This window comes from Schistocerca cancellata, chromosome 6, assembly GCF_023864275.1.
Source record: "Schistocerca cancellata isolate TAMUIC-IGC-003103 chromosome 6, iqSchCanc2.1, whole genome shotgun sequence".
In the NCBI taxonomy this organism is placed as follows: Eukaryota; Metazoa; Arthropoda; class Insecta; order Orthoptera; family Acrididae; genus Schistocerca; species Schistocerca cancellata.
The window spans coordinates 722,854,722-722,874,717 of record NC_064631.1 but is presented as its reverse complement, the minus strand read 5'-3'; the positions used below and the strand labels follow the sequence as shown (position 1 = coordinate 722,874,717).

General features: G+C 42.2%; 1 protein-coding gene across 1 annotated transcript in view; it reads right to left on the bottom strand.

Annotated features, from left to right (window-relative positions):
- Positions 1–19,996, bottom strand: part of LOC126088490 (uncharacterized) — an 841,325-nt gene that overhangs the window by 820,595 nt on the left and 734 nt on the right. The gene's annotated exons all lie outside the window — the stretch shown is intronic.

Here is a 19,996-nt window from a genome sequence, read left to right as displayed (position 1 = left end):
CAGGAGAGTTAATAGTTCACGATTGTAAATATACTTACTCAAGGTAACTCTTCACCAAAATTACCGAGTGATAAAAAAGTCAGTATGAATTTGAAAACTTAATAAACCACGGAATAATGTAGATAGAGAGGTAAAAATTGACACACATGCTTGGAATGACATGGGGTTTTATTAGAACAAAAAAAAGCTCACAAAATGTCCGACAGATGGCGCTGGACAGTAAAACGTCAGTGACTGCGCATGACAATCGCGTATAAAAGGAGCTGTAATGAGAGAGAGAATCAGATGCGCCAGCAGTCGCAGCATGTTGACGTCACCTGAAAAGGCGCTTTTAGTGAAGCTGTATTATCAGAATGGGGAATGTGCTAGTTCAGCGTTACGATCCTATCGCCATAGGAAGGGGATTCGAACGGGTAAAGGTCCGTTGACAAATGCAGCCGTGGCGAGAATGATTTCGAAGTTCGAAGCCACTGATTGTTTAGACGATAGACCCCGTAGTGGCCGACCGAGCACAAGGGGTAATGCTGCTGAGACAGTTCAGGAAGAAATGGAGAATGTAGCGGGTTCGTCTATGCACGAGGAAGTCAGCGCTCGTGCAGTCGCACGTCGCACCGGCATTCCATACACTACTGTTTGGTTGGCACTTAGGCGTACCCTCCGATGCTATCCGTACAAAATCCATCGGTATCATGAACTTACCTGGCAATTTAGTGAAGCGGAGGGCATTTGCGGTGTGGGCGTTTCAAAAGATGGCGGAAGATGATGGTTGGTTGAGTAACGTGTTGTGGACAGACGAAGCTCATTTCACGCTCCGAGGGTCTGTCAACGCCCACAACTGCAGAATTTGGGCTACCGAAAATCTTAGAACTGTCGTGGAAACTCCATTGCACGACGAGAAAGTCACGGTATGGGTTGGATTTACCGTATCTACCGTTATCGGGCCATTTTTCTTCGAGGAAATGCGTGATTCTGGTTTTGTAACTGCTACCGTGACGGGTGAGAGGTACGCCGATATGTTACAGAATCACATCATCCCCAGCCTGGCTGATAAATACCTGCTGGAACGTACGATGTTTATGCAGGATGGCGCTCCACCCCATATTGCTAGACACGTGAAATATCTCTTGCAGGCGTCGTTTGGTGGTGATCGTGTGTTCATCCGCCACTTTCGTCATGCTTGGCCTCCCAGGTCCCCAGACCTCAGTCCGTGCTATTATTGGCTTTGGGGTTACCTGAAGTCGCAAGTGTATCGTGATCGACTGACATCTCTAGGGATGCTGAAAGACAACATCCGACGCCAATGCCTCACCATAACTCCGGACATGCTTTACAGTGCTGTTCACAACATTATTCCTCGACTACCGCTATTGTTGAGGAAAGATGGTGGACATATTGAGCATTTCCTGTGAAGAACATCATCTTTGCTTTGTCTTACTTTGTTATGCTAATTATTGCTATTCTGATCAGATGAAGCGCCATCTGTCGGACATTTTTTGAACTTTTGTATTTTTTTGGTTCTAATAAAACCCCATGTCATTCCAAGCATGTGTGTCAATTTGTACCTCTCTATCTACGTTATTCCGTGATTTATTCAGTTTTCAAATTTGTACTGACTTTTTGATCACCCGGTATTTTCTGAACTCCTGGAAGAGGAATTTCAATGAAGATGGATTGTGCATGAACGGGACCTACGATTTCCGGGTGACACTGTTTCGTTTGCTTCAGGTGCAAAACCACTTCCACAAAGTATGGAGAAACAAAACACTTATGGTGAAGATAATTTATAGTAAGAGCAAAACAACGTAGTCACTGCACCGATAGGACAATAGTAAATATCGATGTTGAAGTTATGGAACATTTACCGAATTTGTTCATTTATGTAAACTGAAAACAAATACATCGCCACTCAAACATATGCTTAATAGGATGTTAAAATTGTTTGGTGTTCATTTGTCAAACTGAACGTGGTATGCAGAACTAAATCACCCGTTTGTATTAAACGGGAAGTCTGTAACTAGTGTATAGTGGTAGCACTTGTTCTACAGAAGTGACACATGTACCCTAAATGTGAAAACTGTTTGGATATTAAATTGCCCTACAGACGACTGCAAGCCGCATGTTGACCATAACAAACAAATGGGTAAAAATTGAGGATGTGATAGTGACTTTTAAAACTGAAAAGGTGGATAAGCAGGTAGTATAAGGGAACGAAATGACTGGAGATGGACTAAGGTGATTGTTTGTTGCATTCTTCGTGATAAGAATGACCTCATGGACGATAGATCGATGACAAACACACAGCATACACTTGAATAGGTAAAATTGAAGATCGTAATGTATGGAGAGCTATGGAACAGACCTGGAGGAGCAGGAGCAGGAGGATGATGGTGATGAATGCCATCCATTGATACTTGCATACGTAGCGATGTACTTTAAAAAGAGAGACGCTGCACTACATTCCGTACGGAAAGGAGGTTTTAAATCTCCTTCGGTCCAATAACGATTTAAATTTCCTGTAAAAAAGGCCTTGTCCGCCTTCAGAAACGTCAAATTTTCACTCAAGCAGATGTATAATGGTACATTAAATCTTCCACTCGTGCTTTTTCTTTCATTGTATCCCCATATTCTATTTTAACGGTTTCGATGCTGTACTTGTAAAATTTTGGAAGAACGCACTCAGAGTATTCAGCGGTGAAGGTATAGAGACCTAGTATGCTTTTCCTCAATCATTTCCATTTTCACTGCGATCAGCGAAGTATTCCTCGAATTCATAACAAATTACTTTGTCAGTAACATTTGTCGCAGTAGTAATTTATAGTCAACATCATCTTTAAGAAAGGCTCATGATTACAATTTTTCATTAATTAGAGGCAAGAAGAAAATTTTCGGGATAGTTATGAAAGATGTTATCTTCTATTAAGATCTTGTTATTTTTCGACATAGCCTGCCTTTAGCTCAGTGCACTTAATTCAACTTTTTACACTGAGATTTTGAAAGACCTACAAAATGTCCAACTAGGACTTTCATTACCTCTTCATTTACAGCCATCAGGTTCTGCAGACGTAGGAATAGGTTAGCAAGTTTTGTGAATACTGTTGATTTTCCAGCAAGTAGTACTTCATATCTTTTATTTATCCCACTTATATAGCACCACTGTGAGAAGATGAATTGTCTTAATGAAGGATTTGTGAATTGTACCTAAAGATATAAGATTAAAAAAAGAACGCATTTCATTTGCTGCACTATCGAAACACTACAATCACAGACTCTAGTAAAGGCTGACATAATGTTTCCCTAAGTATCGTACTGTGTCATAATGTAAAAAATTATACTGATAGAACCATCATTTCAGCCCCGGTTACAGTGGCCTTCCGGGTCTGCAAGAACTAGTAAAGTCTGTCCAAGAATTCACTCGTCACTTGTCTAACTACAAATAAATGAACGCATATTAATGTTAAACTAATGAAAGCATACTCTGCATCATTATACTTCTCGTACTGTTCGTTAAACGGAGGCCTTACTTTTACTGATGATATCTATATTAAATTCGCAGTGTTTACCTTTGGCACTCAACATTGATCCTATTGTTGAACACACCAAGTGGAGGCGAATGGTAGCAGCTTTAGATTTTGTTTGCTTACGGTAATTTATACTTAAGTTATTGTCTTGCAACCAGCGCGTCAGTATGATATACACTGATCAGCCAGAGTCTTGTGACCACCGACCTACTGTCGTTTTAACCCGTCCAGCTGATATCAGGCGAGGAATGACTGCTACTCAGACACACGCACGATGCATGTAGTATTAGTGAGCGTGCTGTCGGTGTAGAATGGGGAGGGCGCGAGATATACAACAGATTGCGATAGCCCAGAGGCTGGGCACGAGCATTTCGGAAACTTCACGACTTGTCTGATGTTCGAGGAGTGCTGTGGTGTCTTCAATACGTGGTCGAACCACGTCCAGATGTCGTGGGTTGTGGTGGTTACCCCTGATAATAGACGTCGGACGTCGTAGACTGGACAAACTGATAAAGCAAGACAGGCGGTGAACCGTAGCAGAACTAACATCAGGCTTTAATGCTGGGCAGAGTACAAGTGTATCGAACGTTGGCGCAGAGGCAGAGCATTGCACGGTCTGATGAATCCAGATACCTTCTTCATCCAATCAGGTTGGTGGGCTCGAATCCGTCGTCTTCCAGGGATACAGCTCCTTAACACCTGTGCTGCGGCACAGAGACAAACTGGCAACGGCTCCATTATGCTCTAGGGAGTATTCACGTGAGCATCCGTGGGTCCAGTGGAGCTCGTGCAAGGCACCATGACGGCCAAGTAGTATCGTGCACTGGTTGCCGACCACGTACGCTCCTCCCTGACGATCATGTTTCCCGACGACAGCGACATTTTTCAACAAGATAATGCGCCTTGTCACCAGGCTAGGAGTGTGATGCAGTGGTTCGAGGAACATAGTGGCGTGTTACTGTTGATCTGCTAGCCCCCCAACTCGCCAGATCTGAACCCTATCAACCGCATTTGGGATGTCAAAACTCATCGCACTCTTCCCCGGAATTTATGGGAATTGTGTGACTTGTGTGGTGCCATCACCCTCCAGCGACCTACTAAGACCTCATTGCTTCCAGGCCACGACGCGTCGCCGCTTTTACCCGTGCCAAAGGTGGACATATCGGCTATTGGGTAGGTGGTCATAACGTTCTGACTGACAAGTGTATGGGTCGCGTCCAGTGCTAAAGACGTACCAAAGCTTCTGATCACCAGACCCTCAGTCAATTTTTATGTGCTGAATCCAATAACGCAATGTCTATCACGTGACACTGTTGGCTGAGCAATCAGACTAAGGCGTTGAATTCAAAAGGTTTCTTTGGTTCTACTTGGGCAGAATCTTCTATGTGCTGACACCAAGTATCACGGTCATTCTCCTTTTAGTTCAAACTCATTTACAGACACACAAGCATGCAGATTTTAACATAAGCGCCCATCGCAGTGACAAGATACAGATACCTTGCACTTCACGTATAACTGCCAGGTCCGAGGAAGGCGATAGCAAGCAACCTGAATTAGGACTCTTCTACAGAAAGGGTGATTTCAGACTCTCCTCCGAAGAGGTTTCTTTTATTGGACTTGGGCTACGCAGAAACTCGGTTAGTAGAACTTGTTCTTCAAACCGTCGCCATTTTCTGCGCCATCACCATCCAGTGGAAATCCTAGAAACTTTTACTAATGTTACTGTTTTCAGTGACATGCATCAAATGTTTTCTAATAGCATCCGCCTTCACCACTCCCTTAGTTATCTCTAATCTCTTGGAATCCAGAAGAGTCCTTGACCTATCGACCTTACACACGCCTAGATGCGTGGCACGCATCACTGTGTTATTTTCACGGCCGTCACAATGACATCTCCACTGTAGCCTCTTTCCTGCAGTACTTGTTTATTTTCCTGTCTCTTCCACTAATTTTCAACATGCATTTCGAGATTTCTCGCTGAGCAACCCGCACTGTTTGAAAGGCTTTCACATTAAAAATCCATAGCTCACTGCCGCCAGTTAAAACTGCACACAAAAAGATTTAATGTGCATTTTCCTTTTCAGATACATCTAAGGATTAGTTCCGAAAACAATGTTGTTTAACATAGGTACACTAGGCCCTTTTTATTCTCCTATTTCTTTTCCAGTTTATCATGCAGTTGTCTTCAAATATAAAACTCATTAGTGTTTGTGACGTCATTGCAAATTTATACTATTTTCACAGCCCTATGGACGTAGTCCAAATACGTTTCCTTATTATGTGTTCTTACTGCATATTCTCAGTTTAAGCATGTGAAAACTTCCTTCATATCTACTAAGAATAGTTTTTGTGATAGCAAATATGTTTTCTCTCTTTTGAATTTATCATTGCACTCATGAAGTCTGATAGAAGTTGCATCAATCATCTATGCGTTCTTCAGGAGATTAACATAGATGAATGAGTACCCTGCTTCACGAGGGTCGTTAGTGCAGATTTTGCTAAAACCGACTAAAACGATACCTGAGAATACAGAATTCCCCGAAAACTGGTAATTTACCTTCAGTGCTCCATTCTATAATTCTGTTGTCTTCTTGCAAATAATCAGTTACTGCACGTGTGTTTCTAAAGTTGGTTTCTTCCTTCGGTTGATTGCAGTGTTCGGTCGTCATAGATCTTGTTATCAGTTATTGGTTTGAATTAACTGGAATCACCATCACCCATGAATGTACCACAGCGAACCCACATGGTTCTTGAGAACGCTGAAAGATCACAGCTGGGACACTTTCCATTCCTCCAGTCGAGCCCTCATTTGTTTTCTAACAGTTACGTTCGTACAGTTGTTTCTTTCATTATTGTTACCCACTTTTGTCCATCCATGGCAATGTTTTGACAATACTTCAACATCAAGGACCTTCCCGGTATCAATAATTCCGGCAGCTGCACAAGAATTTATAGACTGGTGGCCCATTTCCTGCAATGATACGTCAGATGCCATGCAAATGTCGTTGTTACCATCATTTTCTTCAGTTGCTTCGACTGCTGCAGATTTCATTGATTGTTCTGCAATTACTTTTACTATTCCTGTCAAGCATCTACGTATCTTGAAACATCAGTAGGGTTGCATGACAGCTTCATAATAGCGCACAAATTTTCCAGCCCAAGGGACTTTACTGATGCATCTCAGCAAATAGAAATATCTGACCGTCTCAAGAAAGCTGTTTTTACATTTTTCAGGTATCCAAAACTATTTCTTACTCACCCAGCTCGAAAAAGCGACTTCCGAACTAACAACTAAACCTTTTCTTTTGAAGACATTTTCAGAAATGATCTCTCCACCACACATATTACAATATTAAACATTTTTAGCACACACAATCCTAATATTAAACTGATACCACTGGCACTGGTTTCACTGCACACTTCGTTACATTTCACAGGCTGCTTCTTGGAAACGCCTCGTTCTCTGGATGTAAACTTCCAACAGGACATGTTCTGTAGAATCTAATTCCCTTATTTCTTCTCTTTGGTACAGTCAAAAAATGGTTCAAATGGCTCTGAGCACTATGGGATGTTTACAATAAACCAACATAAACCATCGCCTTCTAGAGCAGTTTCAGAGATATCGTGTCATATTGAACAGCTGCTCATGGAATCTACAGAAATTACTTGTGCAGTAAATTATTTCAAAATAAATTAGGAATACTTATAGTCATTCAAAATGAACAAAACGTAAATCAAATTAAAGAGAAAACTCCAAACAAAAATTTTCCACAAAAATAAAACCAGACAGTTTATACCCACACCACCTTTTGTACTCCCCTTAAAGGACTTCAGTGTAATAGAAAATGATGTAACTAAGAAGTCCCTCATTCTGTTGGTGGAACTAAGCTCATATTCATAGATATCAAAATACCAATAACACGCGAACAACCATTATACATACACGATTTTCCATGACACTTGGCGCGTCTTAAAGCTGTGACTTTAGATATGAGTGTGTCCTCCGAATTGGTTCCACTAGCTGATTGTACCTTACGTCGTGAAGTGCTGAGCACGGTTCTATTCGTACTCGATAGTCTAGTCTAAAATAGTTCAGCTGTTGCTGCCATTAGTTCATATAGGTGAAGAGCACACCAGACTATTTCATCTTCATAGCGATAATATCACACTTAGACTTGACAAAATGAATTATAACAATATGATCTCTAACTAATGTGTCTTCGTTGGGAAACTGAGTCAATGAAATTAGTGGCCTAAAAGTTCTATTTAACCTTTGTCCATGATAGTACTGTCTAGAGGACAGTGTGAAATAGCAAGCAACACCGTCACTGAGTGACCAACGTGCTTCACGGTAAAACGTATGCAGTCCAAAGTATAATTTTTTTTTTTTTTTGCATCTGCTATACATAAACCAAAGTTGTTGCTGAATATTAGGTGAAGGATGGATTTACACTCAGATTCAAGCAACGCTGGTCCATGTTGCATGGCATCCGCAAAATCCGTGCCACACTAAAGCGTTCCTGCAGATGGTAGTGGGTTTGGAAACAGTCGTTTGTTCACTGTTCACGGCTGATTTGTTCTGCATCTGCATCTGACGTATTTCGTAAGAAACCGTACCGTTGTCGGGGTTATACGAGTACAGTATGCAAATATTTTCCCCCTCACAGCCCCTCGCTCCATGCAAAGGCACTCGCCGTTAGCGAGTTGGTAGTAATACTGATAGCACGTCTCTATGTAAGCCTGAATTTCTCTGCATTCCCATCAGTATACACCGATGAGCCAAAACATTATGAACATTTGCGAATAACAGTGTATTGCTCCGCCTTTGGAAGGCAAGGCAGAAGCGATTCTGCGTGGCATGGATTTGACAAGTCCTTGATAAGTCCCCGGGGCTATGTGGCACCAGACGTCTTCGCGCAGGTCACGCAACTTCTGAAAATTACGGGCCCGTAATATGTGAGCACGGAGCTGGAGCGTTATGGCATCCCATATGTGCTCCATCGCTTCCAGACGAGGCTATTATGATGGCAACGTGATTTCACTGTCTTGCTCCTCATACAGCTGTAGAACAATTCTCGCTTTGTCACACAGGCAGTTGTCCTGGAAGATGCATTCAGCAAGAGGCATATATGAAGGGATGCAGATGGTCCGCAATGTGAATGTCTCCCAACAGCCCGTCTCCTAGGTGCGGTGCACTTTCCGAGCAGCCGTAGGGCACGGGAACATAGAGATGGGACTGTGGATCAATGGAAAAGTGTGGCCTTGTCGAATGAATCATGTATCTTGTTACACCATGCCGATGGATGTGTGTGGAAACACTGTCTCTGTTTTGCTTTGCTAAATGTTCTTTATACTTACTAGATTCTAGACGACATCTTTGTTGCCTCAGAGTCCCGAAACTGTGGTGTTTATGATGTAACATTACATAGAAAGAAGTCTGTTATAGCTGGAGGAACTTTTTGTTTTTACTTTCACATTTATATTTTCGTTCACCTTTTGAGTCAAAGACCTCCACATAAGTATGACACTTTTTTAAATGCTGTTTAGTTTTTCTCTGCTAGACAGTACCTCAGTTTGTAACACAGCGCAAGTATGTAATATTTATCCACAAGCGCAAGTATGTAATATTTATCCACATGAGGATGGGGGTTTAAACCTTCGAAACATGTTGTGTAAATAAACAGTGACTGGTAATAGTAAACTTGTGGTTTCGTTCGATATCAGTAACAGCCGTGGTAAGGCCCTACCAAGAATGTTAGCATTTAAAGGCATCAGTTGAGAAGACTCCTCTTGAGACATGAACGAATCGTCAATTTGGTAGCGGAGGGAAAGTGTGGAGGGTAAAATTTTTAGATCAAGGGATGGGTACAGTAAGTAGGCTCAAACGGATGTAGTTTGCAGTAATTCGGAGATGAAAAGTCAGGCATAGAATAGGGCAGCGGATTGAGGACTACTACTACCCTGCTACTACACTATGATTCGGATTTTAATTGAGCTTCCGCTGAGTCCACTATTTCCTTACGGCCATCAATTGACAACACGTGTTGTTCGGAACAGCACAGTTAGTGAATAATTTCTCCAATTTTACCGCCACCATTACGTATATGGTAGAAATGAGGAAGATGTTAGACGTACTGTCTCATGGTTGACGTGCTCATTTTTCTTTGTCTCTGAGGGTCTTCGCGGCATTTACCTCTCTCTTGGTCGAAAATATACGAACCGTGTATGTTATCATTACGATTAACACCGCTACACTAACATCATGCCAGTCTTCGATTTATTTATTCAGTGTGTTCGATTACCAACCATTTGAAACCAATGAGGTCTCCTATTTCGGTTCGCTAAAGACTGGTCAGATGCTTTAAGAAATACGTAATACTTAACAATAAAATATAACGGTAGTGCAATGGCTCCTTACAAATTCCCTTAATATCTGACACTTTTATGTGGTCACAAAATAAATGAATCTGTTTTTTCGTAGATTCCGACATTATTCTATTTTTTAGCTCCAGCAGCTTTGCTCTCAACCGATACTAAGATTTTGCCAGTACTAGGTCATCGATGTAACGAAATACCAGCCACGCTTCTGTACATAAGAATAACTCATTAGAGACGTATTTTCTTTGAGACAGCCTCACTGCGAGAAACTGACAGGTTCTCAGTGCCGGCCTAGTCTCGGAAACCCTAGTTGGAAAAGATATCGAACAGGGGACTGAGAGCTCTGAAATATGAACGAGCAGATCCGCTGTGACAGCAAACCGCGGCTCGGTTTTAACATCGCGGAAGTTGTCGGGGGAAGGACCGGCGCAAAGTTCGGAGCCGGCGGCATTCCTATGCTATCATCACGTGCGGGTTACCGATGGTTCAGACCTACATCCGAAGTCTGGAACTATTCATGTTGAAGTAAATCGTAGCTGTAAGCAGTATGCAGCAATAACAGGGTTACAAAGCGGAAAACACTTGTTGACATGTACCATTAACTACTGCTAAGCGTATTGTTCATGCTACAGTAGTATAAGCTATAAATTTCTCCATAACAAATAAAAAGAGTTAAGGAGAAACTACTCCCGTTGATGTCGGACGGATCACGTGATCACCTGAGCACTGGTGGGAGAGGAAACTGGCGGTAACTTTTTGGAGGAAACACTCCAGCATTGACATTAGGTGACTTAGTAAAAGTCCTACATTGATCAACCAAAGCATTGTGACGACCTGCTTAATAGCTTGATTGTCCGTCTTTGGAACGAAGTACATCAGTAATTCTGGGTATCAGGGATCGCACAGTTTGTTGGTAGCTTTGTGGAATTAGGTGTCTGCGCACATTTCATGTGATTCGCGTAAATAACGGGCTCCATAGGATCTGCATCAGGCGAATCTGGTATCTGATGAGTTCTCTATAGTGCTCCTCAAGCCACTGTAGCACGGTTCTGGCTTCGACACGCAGATAATTATACTGCTGAAAGACGACATCGCCGTCGGGGGAGAAAACAAGCATGAAGGGCTGCACGTAGTTCGCAGCTGTCAGCGTGTCTTCGATTACTACCACAGGTCCCATGCAAGCGCAGGAAAATCTCTTCCACGTCATTATACTGGTCCCACCCGCCTGCGTCCGTGGCGCGCTGCACGCTTCGAGCCGCCTTTCACCTCGATGACGACGTTCTGGAGACGACTAAGCGACTAAGTGCAGCAAAAATACGATTATCCCGAAGAGCCGACACGTTTCCACTGATGGACGATAGAATCCCGATGGTCCCGTGCCCACTACAATGGAAACTGACGATGCAGTTGGGTCAACATGTGAACACGTGTGAGTGGTCTGCTGCGGCGCTACATGTTCGACGGTGCACAACGAACGGTGTACTCTGAAACACTCGCGCCTGCACCGGCACTGTGCTCTTTCGGCAGAGCTTCCACAGATCAACATCTGTCCTGCTTCACAGAGCGGACAAGCCTTCGAAACCACGTTCTGTGAAGAGCCGTAGACATCCAGCCATTTAGTGCCTAGTGGTATTTTCACTGTCCTACCTTTTTCCATAGATGCTGACGATCGTGGCACGTGAATATTCAACCAGCTTCCCCGTTTCCGAGATATTCGTTCACAGGCTCTGCGTAATAATAATCTGCCCTTTGTCAAAGTCGCTTATCTCAGTGGATTCCCCCATTTGCAGCCCATATCTTTGCTAGGGTGATCCCCCGCCCATAACTGCTCCGCTTAAGGGGCTCCGGAAAGGCTCAAAATCATGAAAAGTTCAATTTTTACTTTTTTGCGTTTTCTGAATCTGCAGACTATTACCTTTTAATAGATATATAATTTATTCAATTCCGAAGACTACAACTATTTTTAAATTTTTTTTTGAAATGTGTTCTACATGGGCGTGACCCACTGTGGCGCTGTTAAACTGCTGTCAAATGGTGTTATTATTAACGTCCGTGTTCATCAGGTACAGTTTAGTGATGTGAGATAAAGTATGTGTTGTGGCTAACCTATTTTCAGAGACTTAGCAGCACCTGAACTGTTGAAAAAGTGTATTCACGGAAAAACTCAAAACCCCAATGAAAGTGTAAATAGTGTTATATGGTCGAGAATCCCCAAGACTGTATTTGTTGGAATAGAAACACTTCACTTTGGTGTGTATGATGCTGTTGCGACTTTCAATGATGGCAACATTGTAAGGTGCAAGGTATTTAGAAATATGGGAATGAAGATAGGTTCTAACATGGTACGAGCGATGCTTGCTTTAGACAAGGAACGCCTTCGGGCTGCAGACAGGGCTGTCAAGAGTCCAGAAATACAAGCAAGAGTAAACAGGAGGACGAACAAGAGGACGCTGGAGGAGGAGTTTGCAGAGGATGAAGATAATCCATCCTATGGACCTGGAATGCACTAAAAAGTTAATCCAATCTTTGTCGCTCGATTCCCAAAACTTTTATTTTCTCATACTAATTACAGTTTTTCTAAGGATCTTCTAAACATATTTGTTTCAAACTTTCAGTAAATGTTACACAGTACCTTCTGCATAATTTAACACAGCCTTTTTCCAAAAAACTGTATATTTTTGAATATATAAATAAAAAATTGCAAAAAAATGTTGTGAATTTTCATTACAATTGAAAAAAAATCATCTTTAATAACTGAACTAAAATTTTGTAAAATCCCTGTGTTAAGTTGTAGCCCATATTCCAATAAATAATCTGTAAAAAGTTCAACTTCCTACCTCAAATACTTTGTGAGGAAAGATGTAATTTATAAGCGTTATTTTAACATTGCAAGTATAGGGCGTTCCGGAGCCCCTTAACATAGCTTTTGTTACCGCGTCACGTGCCCGCAACGCCACCAGGCGGCATCCACCGTCGCGGTCGGCAGAGGTCATAATGCTTTGGCTTATCAGTGTAAATCGCCGGGACGGTGAACTCTTCTTCTCTAATGGAACTATTTGCACTGTCAGTCGTATAGGGCTTCGGAGGTTGTAGGATAAGGCAGGACGGCCGGGAACTCTGCCGTTGAACACTGAACTTGATACGGAAGAACTTTACAAAACTATACCTTTAAGAGAATAGATAGTAGAATGATAGATGACGCTTCTTTTGTTTTCTGCAAAAGCTTTTCATCACATCAGCAGCCAGGTAAAACAGCGAAGCAATCCTAAATGCATTTTAATCGCAATGGCAAATAAATGAGTCCCGGCAGGTTGCATGAATTCTGCTGCAAAGAATCATTGTATTACATATTCATTCTTTCTGTTATCTGTGAGAAAAATAATTACACTACTGGCCATTAAAATTGCTACGCCAAGAAAAACTGCAGATGATAAACGAGTATTCATTGGACAAATATATTATACTAGACCTGACATGTGATCACATTTTCACGCAATTAGGGTGCTTAGATCTTGAGAAATCAGTACCCAGAACAACCACCTCTGGCCGTAATAACGGCCTTGATACGCCTGGGCATTGAGTCAAACAGAGCTTGGATGGCGTGTACAGGTACAGCTGCCCACGCAGCTTCAACACGATACCACAGTTCATCAAGAGCAGTGACTGGCGTATTGTGACGAGCCAGTTGCTCGGTCACAATTGGACGGACGTTTTCAGTTGGTGAGAGATCTGGAGAATGTGCTAGCCATGGCAGCAGTCAAAAATTTTCTGTGTCCAGAAAGGCCCATACAGGACCTGCAACATGCGGTCGTGCATTATCCTGCCGAAATGTAGGGTTTCGCAGGGATCGAATGAAGGGTAGAGCTACGGGTCGTAACACATCTGAAATGTAACGTCCACTGTTCAAAGTGCCGTCAATGCGAACAAGAGTTGACGGAGACGTGTAACCAATGGCACCCCATACCATCACGCCGGGTGATATGCCAGTATGGCGATGACGAATACACGCTTCCAATGTGCGTTCACCGCGATGTCGCCAAACACGGATACGACCATCATGATGCTGTAAACAGAACCTGGATTCATCCGAACAAACGACATTTTGCCATTCGTGCACCCAGAGTACACCATCGAAGGCGCTCCTGTCTGTGATGCAGCGTCAGGGGTAACCGCAGCCACGGTCTCCGAGCTGATAGTCCATGCTGCTGCTAACGTCGTCCAACTGTTCGTGCAGATGGTTGTCGTCTTGCAAACGTCCCCATCTATTGACTCAGGAATCGAGACGTGGCTGCACGATCCGTTACAGCCGTGCGAATAAGATGCCTGTCATCTCGACTGCTAGTGATACGAGGCCGTTGGGGTCCAGCACGGCGTTCCGTATTACCCTCCTGAACCCACCGATTCCATATGTTCCTAACAGTCATCGGATCTCGACCAACGTGAGCAGCAATATCGCGATATGATAAACCGCAATCGCGATAGGCTACAACCCGACCTTTATCATAGCCGGAAACGTGATGGTACGCATTTCTCCTCCTTACACGAGGCATCACAACAACGTTTCACCAGGCAACGCCGGTCAACTGCTGTTTGTGTATGAGAAATCAGTTGGAAACTTTCGTCATGTCAGCACGTTGTAGGTGTCGTCACCGGCGCCAACCTTCTGTGAATGCTATGAAAAGCTAATCATTTGCATATCGCAGCATCTTCTTCCTGTCGGTTAAATTTCGCGTCTGTAGCACGTCATCTTCGTGGTGTAGCAATTTTAATGGCCAGTAATAGTGTACATAACTGCACATCTCATTGCAGTATCAAGTATCTGGAAATTAAGTGTGGATAGACGAATTGTGGTATATCATTTATCACAAAGCAATTCATTTTTTCTTTCCGTTACTGACCATCTTTGGGTTACGAGAATCAACTCAGCGATGGAGCTTGACCTTCTTACAGTGTTCGAGCGTTTTTGCAGTAGTTTCACTCCATTTCTCTGAGCAGTTGTTCATCCCGATAAATTTCTGCTGGAAATCTCTGAAACTGACTGTCAAGTCCATAAACAAGCTTGTATTCATTATTGTCATCAGCATTTCTCTCTTGTGTCTAGGAAATGCTTAACGCTTTTTTTCTGGAGTTTCGATCAAACACACCAAATATAGGTTTGGTTGCTTCTGTTGTGACCCACTGTTTTCAGTTTCCTGTAGAACAGGCTGCTGCTTTTTCTGATGCTACTTGCAACTTCATCTACGTTTTTGGAAATCATTTCTAGGCTGCTTAATCTGTGCTGCCCTAGTATTTGCCTAGCCGAAACATTTTTTTGCGTTATTATCCTGTCTTTCTCTTCTTACTGTCACTATTAATTCAGTAATGCCGCACGTTAATGAAAGTGCTAACCATCAGAAACGTCAATGAAGAGGGCCGGTAATTTTTGTAGCCATTCCAGTTGCCAGTAACTACTCTTTTTTTTTTTTTTTTTTTTTAATTTCTACAGGCACAGTGAAGATTTAAAGGCAACGACGAACAACCTAAGTGTGCCATAAGAAGTGAAACTTATTCCATTAAAACTGTATTGCACAAAACCATAACGAGATACGGCAGTCGTAGCTACACCTTCATGACTGAATTGTACATTTGGCGTGAGCACAATTATTTTCTTAATTTCCTGACACGTTTCGGTGGCTGGTTGTCTTCAGTATCACATGAAATTGTTGCAACGTATCGATGTTGTTACTAAAAATCATGCGTGGAAATTGTTCTCTTAGCTAGTTCAATGAACAGACTTCACGACAAGCCAAGCCAGATACCTGCAATGAGTGTTTCCGAGGTGTCGTGTCGTACCCAGCGAGATGACACGGAGATTAACGAACTGTATCCACATACGGGGGAATCGGGGTTCAAACCACCGTCTACTCACGCAGTGTTTCTGTAAAGCGATCACGACAGATGTCGAAACATCTTTTTCAAAGACACGTCCGATTCAGTGCCCTTACCCTTGTCCTAGACGATCTTATAACCCCTCTCTTATGAACCCTCTCCTGTGGCCTCGTCATCGCTGGAATGTTAAATGATAATACTCCTTGACATTACGACAGAAGGAGCCGGTTAGTGCGTTAATTCCATTAGATTTGCCTCCCAGAGGGGACACGTTCAAATACAATAAGCTTATGAGATATCTCTCGTAAATCTCTCTCAACAAAACGCCACATCACCAAAGACCCATTTTTATTTTACTATGAGCGTCCAACATAACAAGAAGTCGATGACGTTAAGACATAACGAGAGTCACAATGACGGAGAAATCCTTTTACTGTTGCGATTTTTTTAGAATGTTGTTGCTTTTTCAAGTTCTTCGTAAGGAACTACACATTTTACGACTGTTTTCGGATTATCTCACTGAGATGTATTGCACGATACAGTCCCAATACTGAGCAAAGTCTATACGTTGGTAGTCGTCCAATAACACCTGCTGTTCTATGAGACGTAAAGTCCAGTTGGAGTTAAATAATCCTGAATGGTGGTCATTGGGCCTTCTCACAAAAGCTACCCTGGCCACCGATCTGTTGTTAGACATTTCATTCTTAGCGGATGAAGCATTATGATTTCGCAGAACAGTGGCTTGACGCTGTGCCACAGATGACAAGATCAGGCCTAAAGGTTACCGCCCGATATCGATTACGGGGCTTACTTCACGCTTTCTGGTTCGGTGAGAATTCCGGCAGGTCAGTGACTTCATCTGCTGTGTTCCGTCCTTTTGATGTTAGCTCTGACGAAAATACAAGGGAATGTGAGAAAAGTGCGTTTAGTTATGTTGTTCAGTTATTTTCGTGCTCCACTGGTGACATGCACAGTCAATCATAACGACGTGAAGCGTAACAGCTATTTCCCGCAACGCATGAATATGAATGCACTTCGTCGATTTGTGTGAGTACTGAATATTTAGATAACGTCTAGGATAGATAAAGCTTCATCCTGAACGTGTAGCTACAAACAAAACATATATTAAAACGTATCCAACGTGGCCGAAACGTTGGTTTTTTTCCAGTAGTTGTTTTATACAGTATGACGCGGTATCATATCCAGAAAACTTTTATGTCGACGTATTCAAGAGTTTCGCTACAGAGCAGGAGATACGATGACTGGAAATGAATCACGTTTGTTGCTGAAATTACTGTCATCGTCGCTCAGAATGTTTGATTCAATGACTTGGAGATGAAAAGTTTTGATGATTCTGCAGTTCTCCCTTCCTATTGCAAAATAACGTGAAAACTGAATAAGGGAAGTCTCCTTTCTATCAGTATAGCATTTAAATATACTTCAAATGTTCATAATCTGTGTTTGTTTAATAACGTAATTCGTAAGTGGGTAACTGCATTACAAGCCCGCATACAGTATGTCTAGTTGCTTATGAAGTCGCAACATGTTTGTTTCTTAGGTTGCGAAAACATTATACCAACGCTAAACATAGAACTGCCTGTCAGCGAGATTGCACTGAACGTAATTGAATGGAAAATGTCGTACTACATTGTTTTCATACATCCTACTTGATAATTGATAGAGATGCTTATTACATGAGAACTCTGAGCGTACGTTACCTCCCTACGATTATTTTGGGCGATATCCATGTGAATTTCTGCGCATTGCCATCTTCAATTCGCTTCCATTTGTTTGTGCAGTCAGGTCATCACATCACCGGTACGCGCATATGTGAATACGAGGCCACTGTTCTCCAAATGACAGTAAGAAGTGACTGTGTAAACCAGGTTCTGGGGTCTCGCATCTTACAGCCCTCCCGTCTTCCTCGTTTCAATTGGACATCAGATTGTAATGGTCTATTACCTGTTGAAGTGAGATAATCTCACATAGATTAAGATCTTCATTACTTCCACTCTAACACGCCAATTAGGAAAGGAATGAAAACTACGTCTGTACATTGTCCATAAGCCATAATTCTTCACAGCGGTTTGGTGACATTCTTCATAATTCGTATATACATTTTAAGTAATTTTATAGGATATGCTTTAGGCCTTAGTGCCCCACGTCTTGGTCAAAGTAACGCCCATACTGAGGCAGTCTGAGGACGGGACATCCACAGTTAAAACTAAGCACTATAATGTTAGGTAAGGTAGAAATGATAGATATTGGCTGTTTATGGTGTGTGTCATATAAATAAATAGCTGCTCTGTGAATACACCGTAGTTACGATTTCTCAGCGTGTCAATAACATTCTGTTTGCCGGTATAACGCTGTTAAGGTGCATGTACAGTTGACAGTGACATGGCCTTGCGCCCGTAGGGTAGTATGTCAATTTGACCATCTAGAAATCTTTCAGAGGTTGTGATGATGAAACACAGTCACCTAGAAGCTTTTATAATGGGTTTTTGTATGTCCCAGGTGTAATACGGTAGAGCCATACCACTCGATACAGTTGCTCAGGGCGTGGTCGGAACCGTCTACCCGGCAGATATTTTGGCATTACGTTCATTTACCAATTTATCTCGATTCCATTTCCGCCTTATATGAAAAAATTACGCGTGAGGAGATATAACGCAGCTGAAGGTCACTGATGTATCATAGAGAAAATCTAAAACTTTTCTTTAAATATCGGAATTCCGAATGTGAAGAAAATATAAGTAATAATATCACTGACACGATTTAAATATTTAGATAACTGGTATGTTTACAGGGAAATTTCTGACTTACTTACGATGGACTTAAACGGTTTAATCGATTTCGTAGCCATGTTTGCGTTGTCGACGCGATTTCCTTTAAACGCTGTCGATGCACCCTTCGCTAATATAGAATAGCGTAATTTTGAACGAAAAAAAAGACTGAAATAACGTCAAATTATGGTACACTTGCATTGCTTTCTTTTCTTCTAACTTAAACAATGCTTGTTATCTCTCGACACTGTTGTTGCACGATTCTATCGGTCAGATAACACTAAGTATTTAATATTCTGCTGTTAAAGTTTGAATTTTGCGCTAAATGACAAGAGTAAAAAGTCGGTGGAATCAGTAAGCTACGACATACGATACTCTGTGTGTGAAACATCGAGGTCGGTATGGGCGAGTCCAAGTTGCGTGTTCCTGACGCACTCTAGTCGCTATTTAACGATCACGCAGCTAAGGTAAGACCGGTGGGCATTCTCATCTCGCGGTCTTATTCGTGTCAAAATCTTCAGCGATATTAACGGAATTACCGAAAAAATGAGTTCTCCCATTCAAAAAATCCGATTTCTAAACTGAAAGGTAATATTTTGCATTTTTTTCCTGCTGACTGTACAACATTTTTTGCGTGCTTAAAAGCGACAGTAACCTTCATTCTTTCAGCTTAGGAAAAATACTCTTGTAAACTTAGCATTTCACATATTTATCTCATCTTCTGCTGAAACGGAGGGTAAACAAAAGTGTGTACTCTCATTCCAGCAGTTCTGTCTGTCTGTTACCTCACAAACTTCATTGTGAAGACAAATGTAAAGTATTGTCCTTCGCAAAACATAAAATAGTAGTAGTTTCTGACGGGATAAGTAATGGAGCACAAGTGCGGTCAATATGTTATGCAAATATCTGGGAATTAACAACGTGCGGGGCATAGAGAGGCACTATCATATAAGCTTAGTTAGTGGGTGATGAAATGGCATACTCAGACTTGTTGACAGAACACTGGGGTACTGTAGTTTATTACGAAAAAAACTGGTGGGAAACATTTGCAGAGCCTATATTGACGTACTGTTAAAATTTGTGGGATCCATGCAGGACTGAAGTAACAGAAAACGTCGAGCTAATTCGCAAAGCGTCGCAGATTGTTTGTCCAGTGAGAGATTGTAACGAAAACACTGAAAAGTGTCAGCTGGCACGACGCTTAGTTAGAAAATTTATACTACAGGTCATCACGGCTTAGTGAACGAATATTCTTCAGCGTAGTGCTTATTGTACACGTGGAGATCTTCAAGGTGGAGTTAGAGACTTGGCATCTTTTCGCGGTCCACCCGTGAACTGTTCCGATAAATGCTTTCGTTAGTAGAAAGCAGCTCAGTATAGGACTGACTCAGGTATAGACGTATTGCATCATTGGAGGTGCAAATGACGCGGGTAAGCACGGCAGAG